The following is a 21,026-nucleotide window of genomic DNA, read 5'->3' as shown; positions in this document are numbered from 1 at the left end:
CACGTCTGGACGCTATGCGTCCAGTACGTAAAGATGGCGGCGCCCATGTAGAAGGGGTGCCGCTATCTTGTACGTATAGGATACGTACTAGGGTTAGGGGGTGCGGAAGCACCGCCCCTTCCTAACCCTAGTACGTATCCTATACGTACTATATGGCGGTTTGTATCCCGCCATTGTCTTCCTGATACAGTGTGATTTGTCCAAGATCAGTCAGTGAGTTTCCATGGCTGAAGGGGGATTCAAACCATGGTGTCTCACAGCCTTAGTCCAGCACTCAACTCACTGTACCACACTGAGTCTCAGCATCATGTATGTGACCAGAAATCTCTCCAATTGGCTAAATATTCTGGGCCATCTCTTATAAGGCCACAACAAGTGGTGAAAATTAACTAAAATGGGAACCTTCTATGATTAGTGCTGTGATGGAGTAAGGACTCACAAGGGCCCAAAAGAGATGGATTCAAAAGAGTGGAGCAAGGCTGCATCAGAGTTGTTTGCACCACAACCGCAGGAGCCACATATGCCCAGTCCCAATCCAGGCTGCCACCACGGTCCTGAACTAGATCTCCCGAAGGAGCAGATTCTATCCGCTCTTTCTTGGCCCACTTATTTTTCATTGCCATGGCCTCAGCACAGCTCAGCTTGCATTTGGGGCATGTGCCATTTAAACACCATGCTCCAATGTAGCCTGAAGCTGCATCATTTTGCCCATGTGTTTCAGGCCAAGGTCAAATCACTTGGATACTTTTGTTAGAACAGTTGTGATTTCATCTACTGCCACTCTAAATATCTAACATGTAGGATCTACTAAAATTCATATAAAACTGAGCTAGCAAAGGGCAGTAGAGTGTTTAGCATGTTAAATGCGAGATGGAGGTACCTGTGATTAAACGACAAAGGACTAGAAATGAGTAAAATATGTGAAGTTTAAGACCTTGATCTTAAGATTTGCCAGGAGTTTATTTCCTAGAACTAGCGACAAATACTTGAAACTTAAAGTCTACTTACCAGGCCTCTTTGCCACCAGGAGCTAATCTTTTCAAAAGCTAATTGATATTTTTTTTGTGGGTTTTTCAGGCTATGTGGCCATGTTCTAGAAGAGTTTCTTCCTGGCGTTTTGCCAGCATCTGTGGCTGGCATCTTTAGAGAATGCTTGCCTGGAAAAAGTGGGTCTATATACAGTATACTGTATGAGCCTGGGAATGCTGGAGTGATTTGCATGTGTATTGTTCTGTGCTGATGGCAGGCCTCAGGCTGGGAGGCTAATGCAAAAGAGGATTAGTGTCTGCTAATTGGTGATCATTATCTGCTGGGAAAGCCCCTGACTCTGAGTGGTTTCCCATTTGTATTTGCTGAGTCCTTGTTTTGCTATTCCTCAGGACTGGGAGCCAAATTTTGTTCACTTTAAGGGTTTCTTCTTTCCGGTTGAAATTATCCAGATGTTTGTGGATTTCAATGGCTTCCCTATGGATCCTGACATGGTAGTGGTTGGTATGGTCCGGAATTTCAGTGTTTTCCAACAGTCTTTTATGCCCAAGATGGCTTGTGGCATGTTCTGCTACTACTGATTTTTCTGGATGGCCCAGTCTGCAGTGTCTCTCGTGTTCCTTGATTCTTGTTTGCACACTGTGTTTGGTGGTCCCTATGTAGACTTGTCTGCAGCTGCATGGTATGCGGTAAACTCCTGCAGCTGTGAGAGGGTCTCTCTGGTCCTTGGCTGAGCGAAGCATTTGCTGGATTTTCTTCATCGGTTTGTAAACCATTTGCAGGTTATGCTTCCTCACCGCTTTGCCTATTCTGTCTGTGACTCCTTTAATGTATGGTAAAAATACCTTCGCTTTGGATGGCTGCTTGTCTTCACTTCTCTGGGTTTTCCTGGGCCTGACAGCCCTTCTGATGTCTGAGCTGGAATAACCATTAGCCTGTAGAGCCCGGTCCAGGTGCTTCAGTTCATCTTCCAAGAAGTGGGGTTCACAGATGTGTTTTGCCTGGTCTACCAGTGTTTCGATTGTGCTTCTTTTTTGTTCTGGGTGATAGTTGGAGTTCTTGTGCAGGTATCTGTCTGTATGTGTGGGTTTTCAGTATACTGTGTGACCCAAACATTGGTTCAGGTTGCGGATGATTAGGACATCCAAGAATGGCAATATTCTTTCCTATTCTTTTTCCATGTGAATTGAATGTTGGGGTGGATGTTGTTCAAATGGTTCAGGAATACAGCCAAGTTTTCTTCTCGATGGCTCCAGATGGTGAAAGTGTCATCCACATATCGGAACCAAGTTGTGGGCTTTTTCGGTGCTGTTTCCAGGGCTTGCTTTTCAAAATGTTCCATGTAAAAGTTTGCTATCACAGAGCTTAAAGGGCTTCCCATTGCTACCCCATCTCTCTGTTCGTAGAATCCATTGTCCCACTGGAAATAGCTTGTGGTGAGGCAATGTTTGAACAGGGCTGTGATGTCTTCTGGAAAAATCTATTGGATGAGTGTCATGGTGTCCATTATGAGGACTTTGGTGAACAGGGAGACCACATCAAAGCTGATTAATATGTCTCCAGGTTTTAGTTCAAGGTTATTGATTTTTCCTATGAAGTAAGCTGAGTCCTTGATGTAGTGAGGGTTCTGCCCTATATGGGTTTGTAATTGTATAGCCAGAAACTTGGCCAAGTCATATGTGGGGGATCCAATAGCACTCACTATGGATTGGAGTGGAATGGAATCCTTGTAGATCTTGGTAAGTCCATATAGTCTTGGTGGGAGAGCCTCAGATTTGCACAAACTTTGTCTTTTGGTTGGCTGAATTGAGGAGTTTTTGATCAGGGTATTCGTTTTTCTGGTGATTTTTGCCTTCGACTTCTAATTGATATTAATTGAGTGATTCACTCCTTGGTGCAATGTTTTGAATTAAATTAGGAATAGTTCACAACAATACATTTTTGCTGAGGAAACCAGTATTGTGTATACTACTGCTCTTGGGGAATATATACACACATATCATGCCCATTATTGGACTCTTCTTGGAGGCTTAGCTATAGGGACTGTCATGATAAATGCCTATACTATGAAACCACTGTGTACAAGTAGTACAAGATTTCTCTGCCCATTCACTTCAAGCCAATGTATATGTATACTGTACAGTTAGTGAAGTCTGCTATCACTTGCCTAACCGGCATGGTTTCAGTCTACAAAATCCTCAGATTAGTAGCTTTGTGCAGTAAAATTTGGTGTTTGAGAGGGATCATACTGCATTTCAGGAGTGTATGCCACAGCTCACTAACAAAAAATTATAAGTAACGTGTGTGTGTGTGTGTGTGTGTGTGTGTACCTTCAAGTCACCTGTTGACTTATGGCAACCCCATGAATTTCATAATTTTTAGGCATGAAATACTCAGATGTGGTTTTGCTAGTTCCTTCCTCTGAAATGTAGCTTACAGTACCTGGTATTTGTTGGCAGTCTCCCATCCAAGTACTAACCAGAGATGACCTGTTTAGCTACTAAGATAGATGAAAAGCTGACTTTTACTCATACAAAAATAAATTTTGCCTTGTTTTTTATCTTTTTACTCAACAACCTTTCCACAACCACAACTATTGTCACAACCACAAATGACCCTGAAAACCATTTTGCTTTGCTTCAAGATGCTGAGTGATATTATTATTATTAACCTTTATTTATGAAGCGCTGTACATGCAATCTTTTTAGTTAGATGGTTAGATGACCAGTGCCATCCCACTAGCAAGCAATGGCTAGCAAAGCAGAAGCAAGGACCCCAATTGTGAATTTTTCCCAACTCTCATGGCAGCCTTTCTAACTGCCAGGAGGGGTTTGGTCATATCATTCTTTGGCACCTCCTTGGCAGCAGTGCAGACCTTTGTCCCTCCAGATGACTGACTGGCTTTTAAGGGACTGGATGCGGAGTTAAAAGTATAGTTACAATATCATGGTTATGTGCTTGATGCAGGATCTTGGCTGATATGTAGCAGATTGATAAACAATCTGAAACACATTTAGCAATGATGACCTCCATATTCTGGAGGTTTTCTTAGATGGGAGTGTGTGTGTGTGTGTGTGTGTGTGTGTGTGTGTGTGTGTGTGTGTCAGATCTTTGTGGAAGTTCTGCAGCTGATTGACACTGAAACCCATTTATGTCTCTTGACATCTAATATTTGTCTCACTGCCAAAGCCATCATGAGAGTTCACATCTGAGGCTATACCACTGCAATTATCCTCAAATGTCAGATTCTACCCTTTTCATACAAGTATTGCACTTCCACCTGCACTTTTTCTTTCAAGATGGATGATTCCCTGGCATATGCCAGGGGCCTAGCATTGAAAGACTCTTAATATACAGCATACCCATGCCTAGCAGGTCAGGAAAAAGCCAATGGACATATAACATGTAAACGATGTGCTGTATAAAATTATACAGCCTTGGGGTCAATAGCTAAGATGTGAATTAAAGAAAGACCACTTTGTAAATTCTGCCATTATAAAGCACAAACATTCTGCTTCTTATAAAATAGATTGAATTTATCCTATTGATATAAAATTTGTTGTAGAGAATGATTCTTGCATGATATACAAAATGTCCATATTTCAGAAGAACAGCACAATCCTAACTCAAAGCTCTATTAGGTTAAATATTGGCAGATGGCTTTTCTCTTGGCAAAAATGCCATTCTGCCAGCTGATCATAGAGATTTGCTAACAAAATAGTCTCCTGGAAGTGTTAAAGGGGACAGAGATGTGGTAAGGAAAAGCAGGCAGTAACCAAATGTGGAGGTGAGTTATTCCAGAAATAGGTTCCCAATACTACCAGAAATAGCAAGATTCAGCATAAGTACATCATTGGGTCCTGCCCAAAGAATGTACACTGAAGCTCTCTTTTTGGAGACTGAAATTATCTTAAAATGTTAAATTCACACCAAGTCCTCCATCCCAGGCTAATGTGTAGCTTATAGGCTGTGCTGTGTTCAATAGACAGCACAATAGAAGCCAAACAGAAGTATTACATGCCACCAGCACTCAAACAGAAACATGGCCTCAGACAACTAAATTTCCTCTGTCTTTCCACACCTTGCTATCTTATAACCATCCTTACTCCCTGTAAACTGACATCCTGAAATCTCATAGGTTCCCATCAGACTCCTTTTAGGTTGCTGAAATGTCATTTTTAGGATACAAACGAGTTTCTGCACAAATACATGTTAAATCCACTGACTGATCTTGGGCGAGTCACACTCTCTCAGCCTCAGAGGAAGGCAATGGTAAATCTTACCAAGAAAACCCTGTGGTAGAATCACCTTAAAGTTGTTATAAATCAGGAATGACTTGAAGGCACACAACAACAAACAGCAATGTTGAATTTATTTCAGCCTCCAAAGACAGAACTTTAAAGTTACATTCTTTGGCCATTTTGGTAAGAACTCCACTGTTTCCAGGTACAATTCAAAATGCTGCTTATGACCTATAAGACCCTGTATTCTTCAGCTCAAGTGTATCTAAAGGACCATATCCCCCCATATGAATCTGCAGTTGTTTTGAGATATCTTGGGGAGGTCTTTGTGCTATTTCCCTCACAGGCAAATCTTTTTAAGCAGTGGTCTTATAACTGTCTCCTTTAGGAATGATAGAACTTTTAATAAGGCATTGATCACTCCCTTTTTCTTTCACCCAGCCTCCCTCTGACTTTTTTAATAAGCCAGGTAGAGCAGGAGCACAATACACATATGGTGGCCCTTACATCTCCAAGCATCCTGTTCACATCCTCATGTCACATAGATTACAAAGGATCCATTATAAATGGGCAAGTGAAGATCTTGCTACATACTTGTCGCCAAAGCGTCGGGCATGTTTTTCACAGCAAGCTGTTGAGTGGTCTGAATTCTCCTCTTGTGGGTTAGTGATCTCTGAGCAGTCTGTACAGTTCCAGTGGTCATCTTTTTGCAGACACAATGGTAACAGAAAAGGGGAGGCATTTGAATGGGGGTGTTGCTGACCACATTGCCACAGAGTGAAGGCTCTAGTCTGTTTGATTACAGCTGCTCCACATTTTCTGCCAACATCACTCACAACATCCCACCATTTCTATCACTGCCAGCTCACTGGAAAACCATGGCATGGTTGAGCTCCATTGAATGGGATGGGATCCCCAGCAACTATTAGATCCACTGCTATGGGCATTTTCCTATTACACAAGTTGATCAGAACTTTAACAGAAGCAACTGGCAAAGACCCAAGAGGATGCCATTTGGACCTACAAGCCTCTTGGGACAGACCAGCAGTGGTTCTGAGTCCCAGCAATTTTAAACTTTATTAGATAGTGATCAGTCCATAACAACACAACTGTAGACAGTTCCTCCACTCCCAGATCACCATCCTCTACCTAGGACAGGTGTGTTCAGGAGCATTAGTGGAGCCAAACAGCACTTGGGACAGACTTATGGTTGTTATGACAAATATGAAGCCCATAGCCACTCTGGACAGGGCAGTTTTAGTATGTGTGGTAAAGCTAAAGTTTCTATGAATTTCAGTTGCAAAATATATGGGAGAAAAGGGGAAAAAAACAAAAACTTGCACTGTAGCCTTTCAATTTGTAAGGTAATTTCACTCATTGTAACCTAAGGTAAACTGCACAAACCTTTGGAAAGTGAAGAAGGAGAGGGTGTTTTAAAAGGTTTTAGGTCTTCATGACTAGTCAACCCTACATTTATGAGTTTCTAAAACAGTAGCTTTAAAATAAGCTAGCAGATAATAATCAACCCTGAAGTAAGAACCACTTCTACCAACCAAACTCCAAACTCGAGTCTTTTTAGATGTTGAAGAATATTAGATTTCTTTCTTTTTGTTGTGTGAAGGGCAAGACGGACCAGCAACAAAATCTTCTCTCATGTGTCTATGTGGCATTAGATTTTTGCTTGAGAGATTTTGGGGATGTGGAAGAGCTTGCAGCCTGAAGACAATGCCATTAGCTTTGTGTCAGATGTTGTAAATGAGAGCAGTTAACAAATTCTACACACTGTCTTTAGAAGCTTTCTTTTAATATCTCGTCCTCAAACATACCACATTAATTCTTAAATTTCTTCTGTCATGCCAACTTTTCCAAATCAGTCATCCAAACTAACTAATGCCAGGAGACATGTCTCTCATAATCTGCAACTTTCTTGCCACTATTAGCATGCATTTTCTCTCTTTCTCTTCTTCTCTTGTGCACTGGAACTATTTTATGATTGAATTCTATTGTTGCTCTGTGTACAGTTGGGCAATGAAACATTTTTTATCTGCATCTTCTGGGTCTCTCTTTTATTCACACAGCTTAATGGCATGATTGTGAGCCGTTGAGGGCCGTTATGCAGATGTACCTCCTGGAAAAAATGCTGCTTCAGAATAAGCTGTTACTTTTTGTGGCCCCCACCGGCACTGGAAGACAGCTATTGCAAACAACTTCCTGTGACAGTTACCTCATGGAAAATATGTTAGATGTCAAATTAACTTCTCAGCGCAGGCCTAAGATAATCAGACCCAGGACACTTTCTTAACAAAACCTAAAAGACACCCCATGTTTTAATTAAAAACAAGTGCATAATTGTGCTGACTTTACTCAAGAGAGTTTATTCATAAAATAATAGAGAGTGATCTCCTTTCACTTCTGACAAGATAAATAAAAGTTGATTTGTTTCTCCATACACTGTTCATTTTTGAGGAAACTGCATTCTAATTGAGGTTGACAACATTTCTGATTGATGGGATATGCAAGTTATCGAAGACAGTATCAGAAATGTGTTGACTTTACTTTTTCTTCATACATTTCTTTCTGGTGAAAGGGAGTGAATTAGCTGCCCTTCCCAGGTATTCATCAGTCTAAAGCATATTAAAAGGAATTGCCAGACTGAGTCATGCGTATTAAAGAGAGCCATCTGTTAGAGGAAGATCTGAATGATGGCCTATGGGTAGTCCTTGCCAACACAGGGAGGGCAAAAAGATCAATAGGAAGAACTGGAGAGTCTGGGGGGTTGTCTTTGGCTTTTTCAGCATCCAACTCATACATTTTTTAGTTCATTGCATGGCAAAAAAGCAAGTACAACATTAATTGGCATCATAAGAAAAAGTTTTCACCGCATTTTGCAGACTAGATGGAAAGGTTTTCCCAGCCATTCAGGGTTTTTTGTGGGGGGGGGGGGGAGGGTGGCACAACTTCAAGTTTTTCCTCAAATATTTATTTAAGACAAGGATGAATTGAAAATATTAAAAATGCAGTATTTAAAGTAATGTTTTATAAACAATATTGTAGTTGAGAAAAATACAACATTGTTAGCTCAGGTGTAATACCTTTCACCCTATGGGACTCAAGGAGACATTTTTAGTGTTCTCAGATTTTATGTTGTGAAACTCTTAGCAGATAAAAAAAACAGCAGAGGGTGAAGCAGTACAAGGATGTGTGGAAGCATTTGAATTAACTCATTCAGTGCAATTTCTTATAAGGTGCAGTACCATTTTGCTAAGAGACCCAGGTTGGTGTAATGGTTTGAGCATTGGACTACAACTCTGGAGGCCAGTGTTCGAAGAATGCCTGCTCAACTATGGAAACTCACTGGATGACATTGGATAAGTCACACTCTCTGACCCTCAGGGGAAAGCAAAGGCAAACCACCTCTGAACAAATCTTGCCAAAAAGATCCCATGATAGATTCACCTTCAGGTCTCACAAATAAAGTGAATGTAAAGGGGACAAAAAGACACCTTTTTACTTTCTGGAAGTTCCAAAAGTAAAAAGGTGTCATTTTTGTCCCCTTTATATTCACTTTATTTTTGCGTTATTTTAGGTTTGCAGAAATGTTGTGTCATAAACCTCCCGCAATTGTGATTTTTTTCTGCTTTAAATCTATTTTAAATCCCGTTTCTTAGCAGGATTCCTCTAGTGTGATAAGGTCCTTAGGATGTTTTTCATTTGTATACAGACTGCCAAAAAATGAGGTAGAAGACAAAACAAATCATCCCACTCCATATTTGATGATTCACAAATCAGTGTACCTCTCTTTCACAAATTGTTCATATTATTATTATTATTAACCTTTATTTATAAAGCGCTGTAAATTTACACAGCACTGTACGTACAGTCTTTTTAATTAGACAGTTCCCTGCCCTCAGGCTTACAATCTAAAAAGACACCACACAAAAGGAGAAGGGAATAGTGGTGGGGAAGGGGATGAGATCCAGCAGTTCCTCTCTACCTCCAAGGCCTGGACCAAGGCAGATGGACTGGAGGGAGGGCTTGGCTTCATAATGGATGGTTAATCTTCATCCACCAAACAGCTGTGGGAATGATGCCAGGGAGAAAGGGGCTGAGCAGCCCCTTTCTCCCATGTCTCTGGCTCCCAGGGTGTACAGGGGCATGAAGCCCCATAGATACCCCTTTGCTTCTCCGTGGCCTGGAAAAGTGCCAGATTGGGGCCTCTGGGCTACCAGTATGGCTGCCCAGGCCCCAATTCTCCACAGAAAGGGGCGGCTGTGGACCACCCCTTTTCCACTGGCTGTACTGGACCAAAAAATGTTATCCCTACATAGCACCTACAGCTAGTCATCTGAAATTTGTTGAATTTGATCTGCTCAGAAGGGGCAACTAACCTAGGGTTGCCATAAGTGAGGACCTCCAAACCGGGACAAATGTAGGACAAATGCAGGACAACATTTTCAAATGTAGGACACATTTAAAAAATGGAGGACACGCAAAAAATTGAGGCTTTTTTTGAAATGTTAATATAAATGCATGTTTCTTAGGCATGATCAAAATGGAGGACATTTTGACATTATTCGTAGACAGATCACGGAAATGTACTTCCCTTTCTGGCCACCCCCCTCTCCCCATTCCAAACAGCACATTTGAGCATTGAACATGGCTTTATTTTAACATTGCCTCTTCCCTATTTCAGAGGCTTATTCCACAACCAAACCCTTTGGTCAAGGGACTTTGGTTTTTCTTCATTTTGACTTGTTTTGTCTGTATTCCTCCCCACTAAATAAAGGAGACATGAAATGGAGTTAATGGGTACAAGTTGTTAAACAAAAAAGTCTTGTGAGACTCTGTAGGCAAGAGGTGCACCATGTTAAGAACTGCATTAAGCACACTTAGGCTGCTGCCACACTGCTTTCACTCTCATCACTCCATCCTATGGAATCCTGGGATTTGTAGTTTGTTGTGGTGCCAAGGCTGGGCTTTGAAATCTCAGGCATAAGAGAAGCAAAAGGCTTGGGCTGCATCTACACTGGAGAAATCATCTGGTTTGAGACCACTTTAACTGCCTCGGCTGAATGCTATGGAATTCTGGGAATGGTGGTTTGTTCCAGCACCACAGCAGAATGGCAGTTAACCCCTGGAAAGCTCTCTGACCAAGGTGACCAATGCCCTCACCCCAAAATGTAGGGCACCCAAGCAAAAAAATGTAGGACATGGCCAAAAAATAAAAGCTAAAAACACCCATGTAATTATAAATCCATGCTTCTTAGCCATGATCCAAATGGAGGACATTTTGAAATGTGACAGAAGAGGACATGTCCTGGAAAAGGAGGAGGATGCCTGGTCACCTTGTCTCTGGTCCAAAATGCACTGCAGAAATAAAACAGTGCTGGACTGAAATGCCCAGAGTTCCTCACCAAAACTGCATCCACACTGAGGAAATAATCCAGTTTGAGAGTGACTTAACTGTCCTGGGTTAGTGCTGGGGAATGCTGGGAATTGTAGTACATTGTGGCCCCAGAGCTATCTCTGACAGGGAGTCCCATAACCCTCCAAACGTAGTTGAACTGCAGTGCCCAGAATGCCTCACCAGTTGCATCCACACTGAGGAAATGGTCCAGTTTGAGACTGCTCAGTGCTGGGGAATCCTGGGAATTGTAGTCTATTGTGGCCTCAGAGCCATCACTGACAGAGAAGTCTCAATGTCTCCCAAACACTAGCATTCCCAGGATTCCCTAGCACTGAGTTAAAGCAGTCTCAAAGTGGGTTATTATTCCTGCAGTGTGTGTGAGAGATATAAAAGCTAGGGACTGGATTCATTTGGAGGATCCAGGGCTCAGTGCTATGGAATCCTGGGAATTGTAGTTTATTGTGGCACCAGAGCTCTCTGACAGAGAAGGCCAAATGCCTCACACAGACCCCAGAATTCCAGAGCATTGAGCTTTGGCAGCTAAAGGGGTCTCAAAGTGCAGAGGGGGGGGAGAGAAAAGCCAGGGAGAGTGAATGAGAAGCTCACCTCGGCTGGAGGAGGAGGAGGAGGAGGGAGGGAGCCAAGGGAAGTGGCCAGGACCATCAGCCTCCTCTCTTCCACTGAAGACTGCTGGCAAGAGGCTCTGCCCCCGCCTCCTCTGTGGACCATTCAGCTTCCTTTTGTCAAAAGAGCTCTGGTGCCACAAGAAACTACAATTCCCAGAATCCCATAGCACTGAGCCATGAATGTTTAAGGGGGGGGTCAAACTATTTCTTCAGCCTTTTGCTACCCTAAAGCCCTTCCTATTTACAAGCAAGGCAAAATCTCTTCCTTCCAAGCCATTGAAAACCAACCCAAGGGGAGGAGGGCTGACTGCTTCTTTCTCATTGGTCAGTTTTGGGAGAAATTTGCATATTACAAGGAAAGGCGTTTAGGGCCTCAAAAACGATCCTGTGATCAAGAATTACAAGAATACTGACCTGGTAGACATTGAAAAGATGAGGCATTTAGGCTCCCAGTGAAACAGGAACGATTGATGGCCTTTTTTTCTTTGCTCACTGTAACCTGGAAGGTCAGGCCTTTTGCAAGACATATATACCAAGTGGGCTGGCAATAGCTCTGAGTGGCAGATGTTTTGAAGCCCTGCTCTCTAGGCTAAGCTAGGCAGGGACGCGGGGAGAGTGGCACACAGCCATGGGGAGGGCTGGAGTTGCCTCCAGGGCCTTGCTGGGGGGAAGGTCCCGGGGGAGGGGCTAAACTGGGGTGGGACTGTGTGGCCCCGCCCCAAACCGGGAAAGTCCCGCCCCCAGGTGGGATATGACAAGCCTAAACTAACCCTGCAGATTTCATCCAGTTCTTCCAATAATTTTTCTAAAGTGATGAGCACATTGCTTTTCAAAATAATTCTTGGAAATGTAACAATGCTGACTTAGGGCCTTATCTCATTAACAAATAAACCAGCTTACCTCTTCTGGCTTGAATTCAAGAACCAGGATGCCCCTGGATGTTATCATACCTAAATCGCCACCTATCTAGGTGGGATGCCACCACCCAGATGCATCCCAGGTCAAAGCTTCTCTCAGCCAGCACTTTTTCAAAGTCTGGGAGCTTCTGACTTCTGGCTAGATAGGCAATGATTTAGGTATGATAACATCCAGGGGCATCTTGGATTCTGAATTCAAGCCAGAAGAGGTAAATTGGCTTATTTGTTAATGGCATAAACTCCTTAAACAGTGAAAGATGTCTTAGAAAGAGCAGCAGTCATAGAGTTAAGTAGCTGTATCCATCTATTGGTCAAAGGGGTGTGTTTAAAAAACCTATGCTTTTCCCAACCTCAGCTACTCAGGACAGACTATATCTCCTGCATTCAAGGTATAGACACAGGACAAGACTCGATAAAGGCTTGTAGGTTGAACCATTTTCTTATTGGTATTCCTTGCATGAGCCAGCATGGTGTAGTGGTTTGAGCATTGGACTGTGACTCTGGAAACTAGGGTTTGAATGCCTGCTCAGCCATACACATCCAAAGGATCATCTTGGGCAAGTCAAACTCTCTTACCCTCAGAGGACGCCAAAGGCAACTCCCTCCAAACAAATCTTGCCAAGACAACTCCATGATAGGATTTCATTAGGGTTGCCATAACTCAGAAACAACTTGAAGACACACAACAACAACAAAACAATTCCTTGAATCTTTAGAAGCCTGTCCATATGCATGATTTTTGTCTATATTTCTGATTTTATGTCTGAAAGAAGTTACCACATGATTATGTATAACATTTTTATTATTATTATCAGCATATGAACTACAGTGGTACCCCGGGTTACGAATTTAATTCGTTCCGCCGCCGCGTTCGTAACCCGAAATCCTTCATAAGCCGAAAAAGCCATAGGCGCTAATAGCGAAAGCCGCGATTTCGTGCGAAAAAGCGCCGAAAAGCACCAAAAATTTTTTCGTAACCCGAAATAACCTTCGTAACCCAGAACAGTTTTTTTCTATGGATTTTTTTCGTAACCCGGAAATTTCGTAAGGCGGCGCATTCGTATCCCGGGGTACCACTGTATTCTATAGGTAACTGTAATATTTGTTAAGAAATTGATATCTGTTTGGATTGTTCTGTAGAGTCTTGATACATTCCAAGGCCCACTAAATATGGTTTAAAAGGATAAGTATATAAAAGTACAAATGGAACAAAAGATTGGGGAGCTGGAAAGGTTACAAAGATTATAAAAATGCAAACCAGCCCTGGCAAAACATTACATGTTGGTTGTGTTATATCCAACAAGGCTTTAATCCTCTGTATATAATTTCTAATATGGTACAATGCACAGGAACAGATTAATTGAATGAGAGGATACTGGTTAGATGAAAAAGGAAAGGAAGAGGAAATCAATCTATTGAGGATATGAGAGTGTAGTTTAGCTGATATAGCATTGCCCATGATGCCTGTGATGGATATCTAACTACAGGGTGATCTAATAGCAGAGAGATTTTGCTTGAAATCCCTGGTCTGTTCCAAACAATAAGAAAGATAGTTTTTCACATCCTCAGTCCTATGAATGTTTACAGTTGAATGGTGCTTACTCGCAAGTAAGCTTCTATACGATTACAGCATCAATCTGTAAATTAGAAGCTGATCAAAAGAAATGAACATAATTGGCTTCCTCTATGTTTATTTTACTCCATAATTTTAATGTGCCATTGGCACTTGTGCTTTGGCTTTTTATTCCCAGCCTGATAATTTTATCACATGGATGCTTTTGGGGGGGGGGTTCAAATAAATCAGGGTTGTCGGGTGTGCTTTGATTCCTCCATGGCAAAGGGTTGGACTGGATGGCCCTTGAGATCTCTTCCAACTCTATGATTCCATGATTTACATCATTTCTGGTTTCAAAATCAGCTAAGTATAATTCCCCTGCTTCCCCGCCCCCCATGGTTTGGGGACATTTTGTAGCAGTTTTGACCCATTTTGAAACATTTTTCAGATGCAAAATCATCCAAAAGTATTTCAAATGTTTTTGGGGACTCAGGCCTTTGGAGGCCTTCAGGGCCCACACTTTTGACCTCCAAGGGCTGTGTATCATGGCCTACCTTTGCCTACCCTGGCAGAAATGGTCTGGCATTTTGGAAATATTTCATGACAGTTAATCATATTGCTGCATGTATCATACATAATAATAGAGGCAAATAACACGGTTTTAACCATCTCAATGTTTGTTTGTTTTAATCTATAATTACAGTGTTCAGCCTACAATACTGAATGAACTCTCTGGCCATGTTTGCAGTTTACGTCATGTGGAACGACAGGAATGAGAGAAGTCTATGTTCACCCTTTCGAAGTCATATGGCTGGATTCCTCCTCCGTCTGGATGACTGGCATAATGGGGGAATGAATTGGGTCTTGAGTGCTGCCAGTTTTTGTTAAAACAAATCGAGGACAAATCAGCCATGTGTCAGACAAACTGTGGGTTTGGCTTTCTTTTCTTTTGCAATGACACATGGACCATCTGCTCTTCATTTGTGAACAGGGGAGGGCTTGGGTCATCTTATTGCCTATAGTTTGTTTTTGTTTTGTTTTTAGTTTTGCTCCTATCTAATACATGCCTATGCAGTTCTTAAGCAAATAATGCCTCCAAAGTCTATTCCAATTAGTTGAACTTTTTAAGACAGAAAGAGAGAGAGAGAGAGACCTACATAAGGGAAAACTGCATACAACATAACATGAAAGTTGTCATGAACTCCCCCATATGCATTTGGCTACAATATAGTTTCATGAGTCCATCTTTTTTGTAAATGCAGAGCCATCCCTACCTTTACAAGCAAGACATTCCTCCTCAACCACACAGCTGTTCACCTCTGTTTGAGGATAGAGATGTTTGTATGTCATACAGCATGCCCTCCATATCCACTGATTGTTTATCCATGGATTCAACCATCCACAGCTTGAAAATATTCACAAAAGATACAAATTCCAAAAAGCAAACTTTGATTTTTCTATTTTATATGAAGAACACCATTTTACTATGCCATTGTATATAATGGAATGTGAGCAACCACAGATTTTAGTATCTATGTGGGGCGCTGGAACCGAACTCCAGTAGATGCAAAGGACCCACGGTACAGTATGTTTCCCTCAGTCACTACTTCAAATGTAGTGGATAACACTGTCCCATTATTAATGCTAAAAGAATTGCTGGCTTCTGTCTCGATTTCTGTATGTGGAATTGGGAGAAGGTGCTCCCGGGGCGCGAGGTTATCAGTACGCTGATGACACCCAAATAGTCTTCTCTATGTCTCCGACTGATTCAGTGACCAAGGATGGCATCTCTCCTCTTGTTGTCTGTCTGGAGTCGGTAATGGGCTGGATGAGGGAAAACAGACTCAGCCTGAATCCAGAGAAAATGGAAGTGCTCATGATAGGTTCTCCTGGCCCAGGGATGGCGGTATTTCCACCTGTCCTGAATGGGATCACGCTTCCTGTGAAGAACTCAGTACGCAGTCTGGGGGGTGCTTCTTGATTCATCGCTCCACTTTACTTCACAGGTGGATGCGACGGTCAGGAGCACCTGTTATCAGCTTCAGCTGATACACCAGCTGCGTCCCTACCTGAGCCGGGGGGACCTTGAAACAGTAGTACATGCTCTGGTAACCTCTCGTTTGGATTTCTGCAATGCGCTCTACATGGGGCAACCCTTGTACCTTACCCGGAAGCTGCAATTGGTGCAGAATATGGTGGCTAGACTGGTCACGAATACACCTAGGATCAGTAACATAACACCGGTCTTAAAAGACCTTCATTGGCTGCCTATTCGCTTCAGGGCACAATACAAGGTGTTGGTTATTACCTATAAAGCCCTAAATGGCTTGGGCCCAGGGTACTTGGAGGACTGCCTCTCTCCATATAATCCACCCCGCACACTCAGATCAGCCGGGAAGCAAATGCTAAGAGTTCCGGAGGCTAGATTGGTTAACACCACCAGGAGGGCCTTTTCTATCTTGGCCCCCAAGCTCTGGAACTCGCTCCCCGGCAAGCTCCGCTCGGCCACCTCCTTAGACCAATTTAAGAAGGGGCTGAAAACACACTTTTTTGAGCAGGCATACCCCTGACTCCTGAATGCTCTCCCTCCCCTCCTGACAGCACTGTTGAGCTGGCATGAGATATGGTTTATTTTGGTTGTATATGGGGGTTTTAATATATATATTGTAAGTTGTATATGTTGTTAAACCGCTTTGATCAATGGAAAAGCGGTATATAAATAAAATTTTATTTATTATTATTGTCTTTGACATCAGGCCACATAATGTCTTTGGCCATTCCTATTTGTCTGAGTAAAAATGCAGGCAAACACAATATGGGAATTGGCACTAAATGCAAAGAAGTGGGAATAGTTGACCATCCTATAGAACAGGAGTTGCATATTTTTTTTTTTGGCAAAAATACAAGAAATATTTGAAACCTCACCAGTTTTTAATCACCCCTTGATTTTGGCAAAGCCATAGACCAATTCACAGTTACAAAAACTTCAGACTCATGACATTATGAACCAGGAAGTTGTATATAACTTAGACCCCCCTCTCTCTTGGTTCTAGAAGACAAATGTTTCCATATGAAAGAGAAAGGTTTTCCCTTTGCAAGCAGGTTTTTACTAAGTCACTCCATACTGGACCATACTGACTAACATGATGGGAAATTTAGTGCAACACATCCAAAGGGCACCAAGTTGAGAAAGGTTGGACAGTTTCAAAATCTAGAATTTTATCCCTATAGTTGAGCAGGAGAATGCGGAGGTGATAGGAGGACAGTGTGCTCATGAATACATACCAAGTGTAATTCCATCAGAATGAATTAGTTGAGCTTGGAGAAAAGTTCATCCATGTCAGTCAGCTAGACCTACGAATCAAACCCTAGCCAACCCCTCTCTCATGTGACAAACAACACTGAAGTCTGTGGAGCTGTGGTGTATTTTAAAGGTTCTGTACAAAGGATTTCTTGTATTTAATCATTACACACTCCTTTGCTGAAAACTTCTTCTTTGATTAATTTGTTCCTTTTCTTCTTGGAGCTGATAAACAACTATAACTATGTTAAACAATTTGCCTGCAAAAGAAGGTTTTATTTAGGCCTGTGAAGTTAGTTGAAAGTCTCAGAACATGAAATGTATATCAAGTTCAGAATAGGTGAATTACTCTCTAAATAAGTGTTGGCAGCTCTTTATCTTTTCCTTGTTTTCCATATTTAATTCCAACACTGAAGGCTAGAAGATGCATCATTCCTCCCTATCCACCCCCCTCTCTCTGGCTCAGACTGGGTGAAGTGTTTTGAATTAATTATGCTAAATTATTAATAGCCTGTGATGTGAAACATTGCAGGATTTGAGGAAAGCAGCATACGATAATTTTGTGGTTTTCATCCTCTGGAATACTCATCCACTTGAAGGAAGAGAGGGGAAACTTATAACTACAGTATGCAAGATTAAACTGAGTTTCCTTTGAGAGTTTAGCCACATGACTAGAATTCAGTAGGGGACTTATGTCTATGTAAACAGATGTACATCTCTAGGAAACAGCTATGCAGTTTTGCAACATTCATATTTGGCATGGTATATTACCATAGGAGAGTCAGTGAAGTGTCCCAGTGCACATCCAGACAATGGATAGAGCCTGGTAATGCATATCTGTAGGATTCAATGCATATTGAAACACTGGCTAGAAAGTGCTAGTGCACATCAGTAGAGCCCAATGTGCATTGGGACATTCTTGCCGGTGCCCTGATATGCATCTTTGCCACTCACTATGAGGGTTCTGTAGTGCTTCTGCTATACAGCTACGTATGAGTTAAGTTATGTGATGTAGAGCATGATACAGAATCATGGGCTATATGTTTAAAAATCTCAGTGTGTACAATTACATGATTTTATAAAAGTTACAACTTAGACAACAGTCTCTAGCCTGACACTGTTCATGCACAGTGTCCATATGCTGGGCACCCCATTGTGGTAAAAACCATTTGCAAAGATGCCTTTTCACAGTCAGTGAGCAAAATGCCAGCAGGATGTATTCTGTTTTACAGTAAAAGCTATGTACAAAAAAGCAAAGGAAGACTTAAATATCAACATGGCAGTAAACTGTAAACAGGATATGTTGTCTTCTAGCCAAGATCTGTGATTAATTCCCTTCAGGGTATAATTTAATTATTATTTCAAAAGCATGAGGAACTTTGTAACATCTAGTGTGGTCTTGTATATAAGGGGTTTAGCACAGAACTGGCCAAATTTCAGAGCTCCTGTACATTTAATTGTTAGAAAGGAGAATTTGAAATTGTATTTAAATCACTGCCCAACTATGATGTAAGCTGCACCTGCTGAGAATCTGTCTTCTATACAACAACAAGAGGTTACAGGAGCCTTAATGTGAAAATGCTGAACACCTGTTTCAGCAACTTTTGCTAATACAAGCATCAGCTGCATTGCCACACACATACCAGTTAGAACTTTTTGGCTATGCAAAGATACACAGAGGTAGCATGTGAATTGACCCTATATTTAATATACTTCATTACCTTTTTAAAAAAATTAATTTCAGGGCATGCAAATCAGCTTGGAAAAAAAAAAAATTTTTTTTTTTTGGACTAGAGCTCACAGAACCTGCCCAGTCATTAATACTGTATACTACAGTGGTACCTTGGGATACGAAATACCCAGGTTACGAAATTTTCGGGATACGAAAAAATCCCATAGGAAAACATTGTTCCGGGTTACGAATGTTTTTTCGGGTTACGAAAAAACTTTTGGTGCTTTTTTCGGCTTTTTCGCACGGAATCGCGGCTTTTCCCCATTAGCGCCTATGGCAATTCGGCTTACGAAGGCTTTTCGGGTTACGAACGGTGCCACGGAACGAATTAATTTCGTAACCCGAGGCACCACTGTACTTTCAAATATGCTGATTTTCATTACAGTTGTGTGCACTACAAAACCTTTCTTCAAGAAAAGTCTCCTCAACAGAACCAACTTTCTTGAAAGCAACATGCATTCCTTTCACACCTCTGAGACAATTCAAGAGCTTAGGAAACCTGTGTATTTACTTATGGAGGTGAGAGTCTCATGCTAAACCACCTTTTCAAGTTCAGTAACAGTGTTACCATTCTCTTCTGACTCTCATCATCACCACTGTTACATTTCTTATGATAATGTTTGGACAATATTTACTAGTTGGTTATTGTATTTGCATCCAATTGAGTGTGTTTGTAGGCTATCTCAGTCCTTTTCCTTGGCATAGAGATGAAGAGTCACAGAATCATAAAGTTGGAAGAGACCATCAGAGCCATCCAGTCCACATACATCCCCATATCTTTGGAGCAGCAGGTAGAGCCAATGCCACAGGAGTGGCTGAATCCATTTTGAACCTTACTGCTGCTCCTTCCACAGCTGATTCAAGCTGAACAGCTGTTGCCATTTCTGGGATCCTAGCAGTATAGCCACCAGCTGTTCCAGGAAACGAGATTCCACTTCAACATTAGGAGGAACTTCCTGACAGTAAGGGCTGTTCAACAGTGGAACAAACTCCCTTGGAGTGTAGTGGAGTCTCCTTCCTTAGAGGTCTTTAAACAGAGGCTGGATGGACATCTGTCAGGGATGCTTTGATTGAAATTTCCTGCATGGCAGGGGGTTGGACTGGATGGCCCCTGTGGTCCCTTCTAACTCTATGATTCTATGACTACCATTCATGTGCTCATATCTACTTCTCTACACTTGACTATTCTTGTCATCCACTTTTATCTTCTCCATTGTCATCCCATCAGAATGCTAGTATGTTTTACATGTATGTTTGCATTTATCACATTTCATATATTTGTATATATCAGGGGTGGACAATTGACAGAGGATAAGGAGCCAGATAATCATCCCAAGAGATACTGAGAGATACCTTCCCACTACCAGACTCACAAAAATATTTTCTTCTCACCCAAATGCTCCCAAGCACTGTCCTGGGGCTTGGGAGCATTTGGGCACTGTCCTGGGGCATGGGGCATTTTCTCCATGTTTTTGGTCCCCAGGGCCATTTTAGGTCCAGGAGAGGCCCTTTTTTGCAGCATGAAGTGGACCAGAGGTCATTTTCCTTTGTTAAAAAAAGGGGGGTGGCTTTCCTAAAACTGCAATGTCTAAGGAGGGCCCCAAAGCATGACAAAATAGCCCCATAGCCCCATAGGGTGTTTGAGGGAATTTTGTACCCCAAAGGTTCTGGAGCCCACAGGCTGTACTTCACCCATCTGTGGAATAAATATTTGTTTACTGAGGCTAAACTCAATGTATCTAAAGAAAAGACTTGTTATCCAGAAAAAAAAACTTTAACTGAAATAAAAGAGCTAAATCTGTAAGACTAACCTGAAAGGGTTAGTCTTAAAGATACATGGACTCCATACACGCTCAACTGATCATCATGTAGAGGCTAGGAGCAGCAGCAAAATGCCTTTCCCACTCCAAACATTGAATAAACACAGATTCTAGAGACATGGGGAGAAAACCCTATTCCACCTGCCTTCCAACATCTTTTTACTTGAAGTTCTCACTTTCTGGATGTTAAAATTCAAAATTAATGGCATTCCAGATTCAGTCCTGATTGGTGAGGTTGCAGAAGTAAGGACTGGAAAGGATCCTTGTACTTTTAATGGTTGTGTACAGGAAAGAATATCAGCAGGTGTTTCTTCTTACTCGGTCATGTGACAAGAAACACCTCCTGAAATTCCTTGTTCTAACCAACTCTTAAAGGTACAAGGTAAGTTCTGGCAACTGCCGCCAGTATTGACCAGCTGTCAGTTAAATAACATGGTAGT

Source organism: Sceloporus undulatus, chromosome 5 (genome assembly GCF_019175285.1).
Source record: "Sceloporus undulatus isolate JIND9_A2432 ecotype Alabama chromosome 5, SceUnd_v1.1, whole genome shotgun sequence".
Lineage (NCBI taxonomy): Eukaryota > Metazoa > Chordata > Lepidosauria > Squamata > Phrynosomatidae > Sceloporus > Sceloporus undulatus.
The sequence above is the reverse complement of the archived record's forward strand: the minus strand, read 5'-3'. Positions refer to the sequence as shown.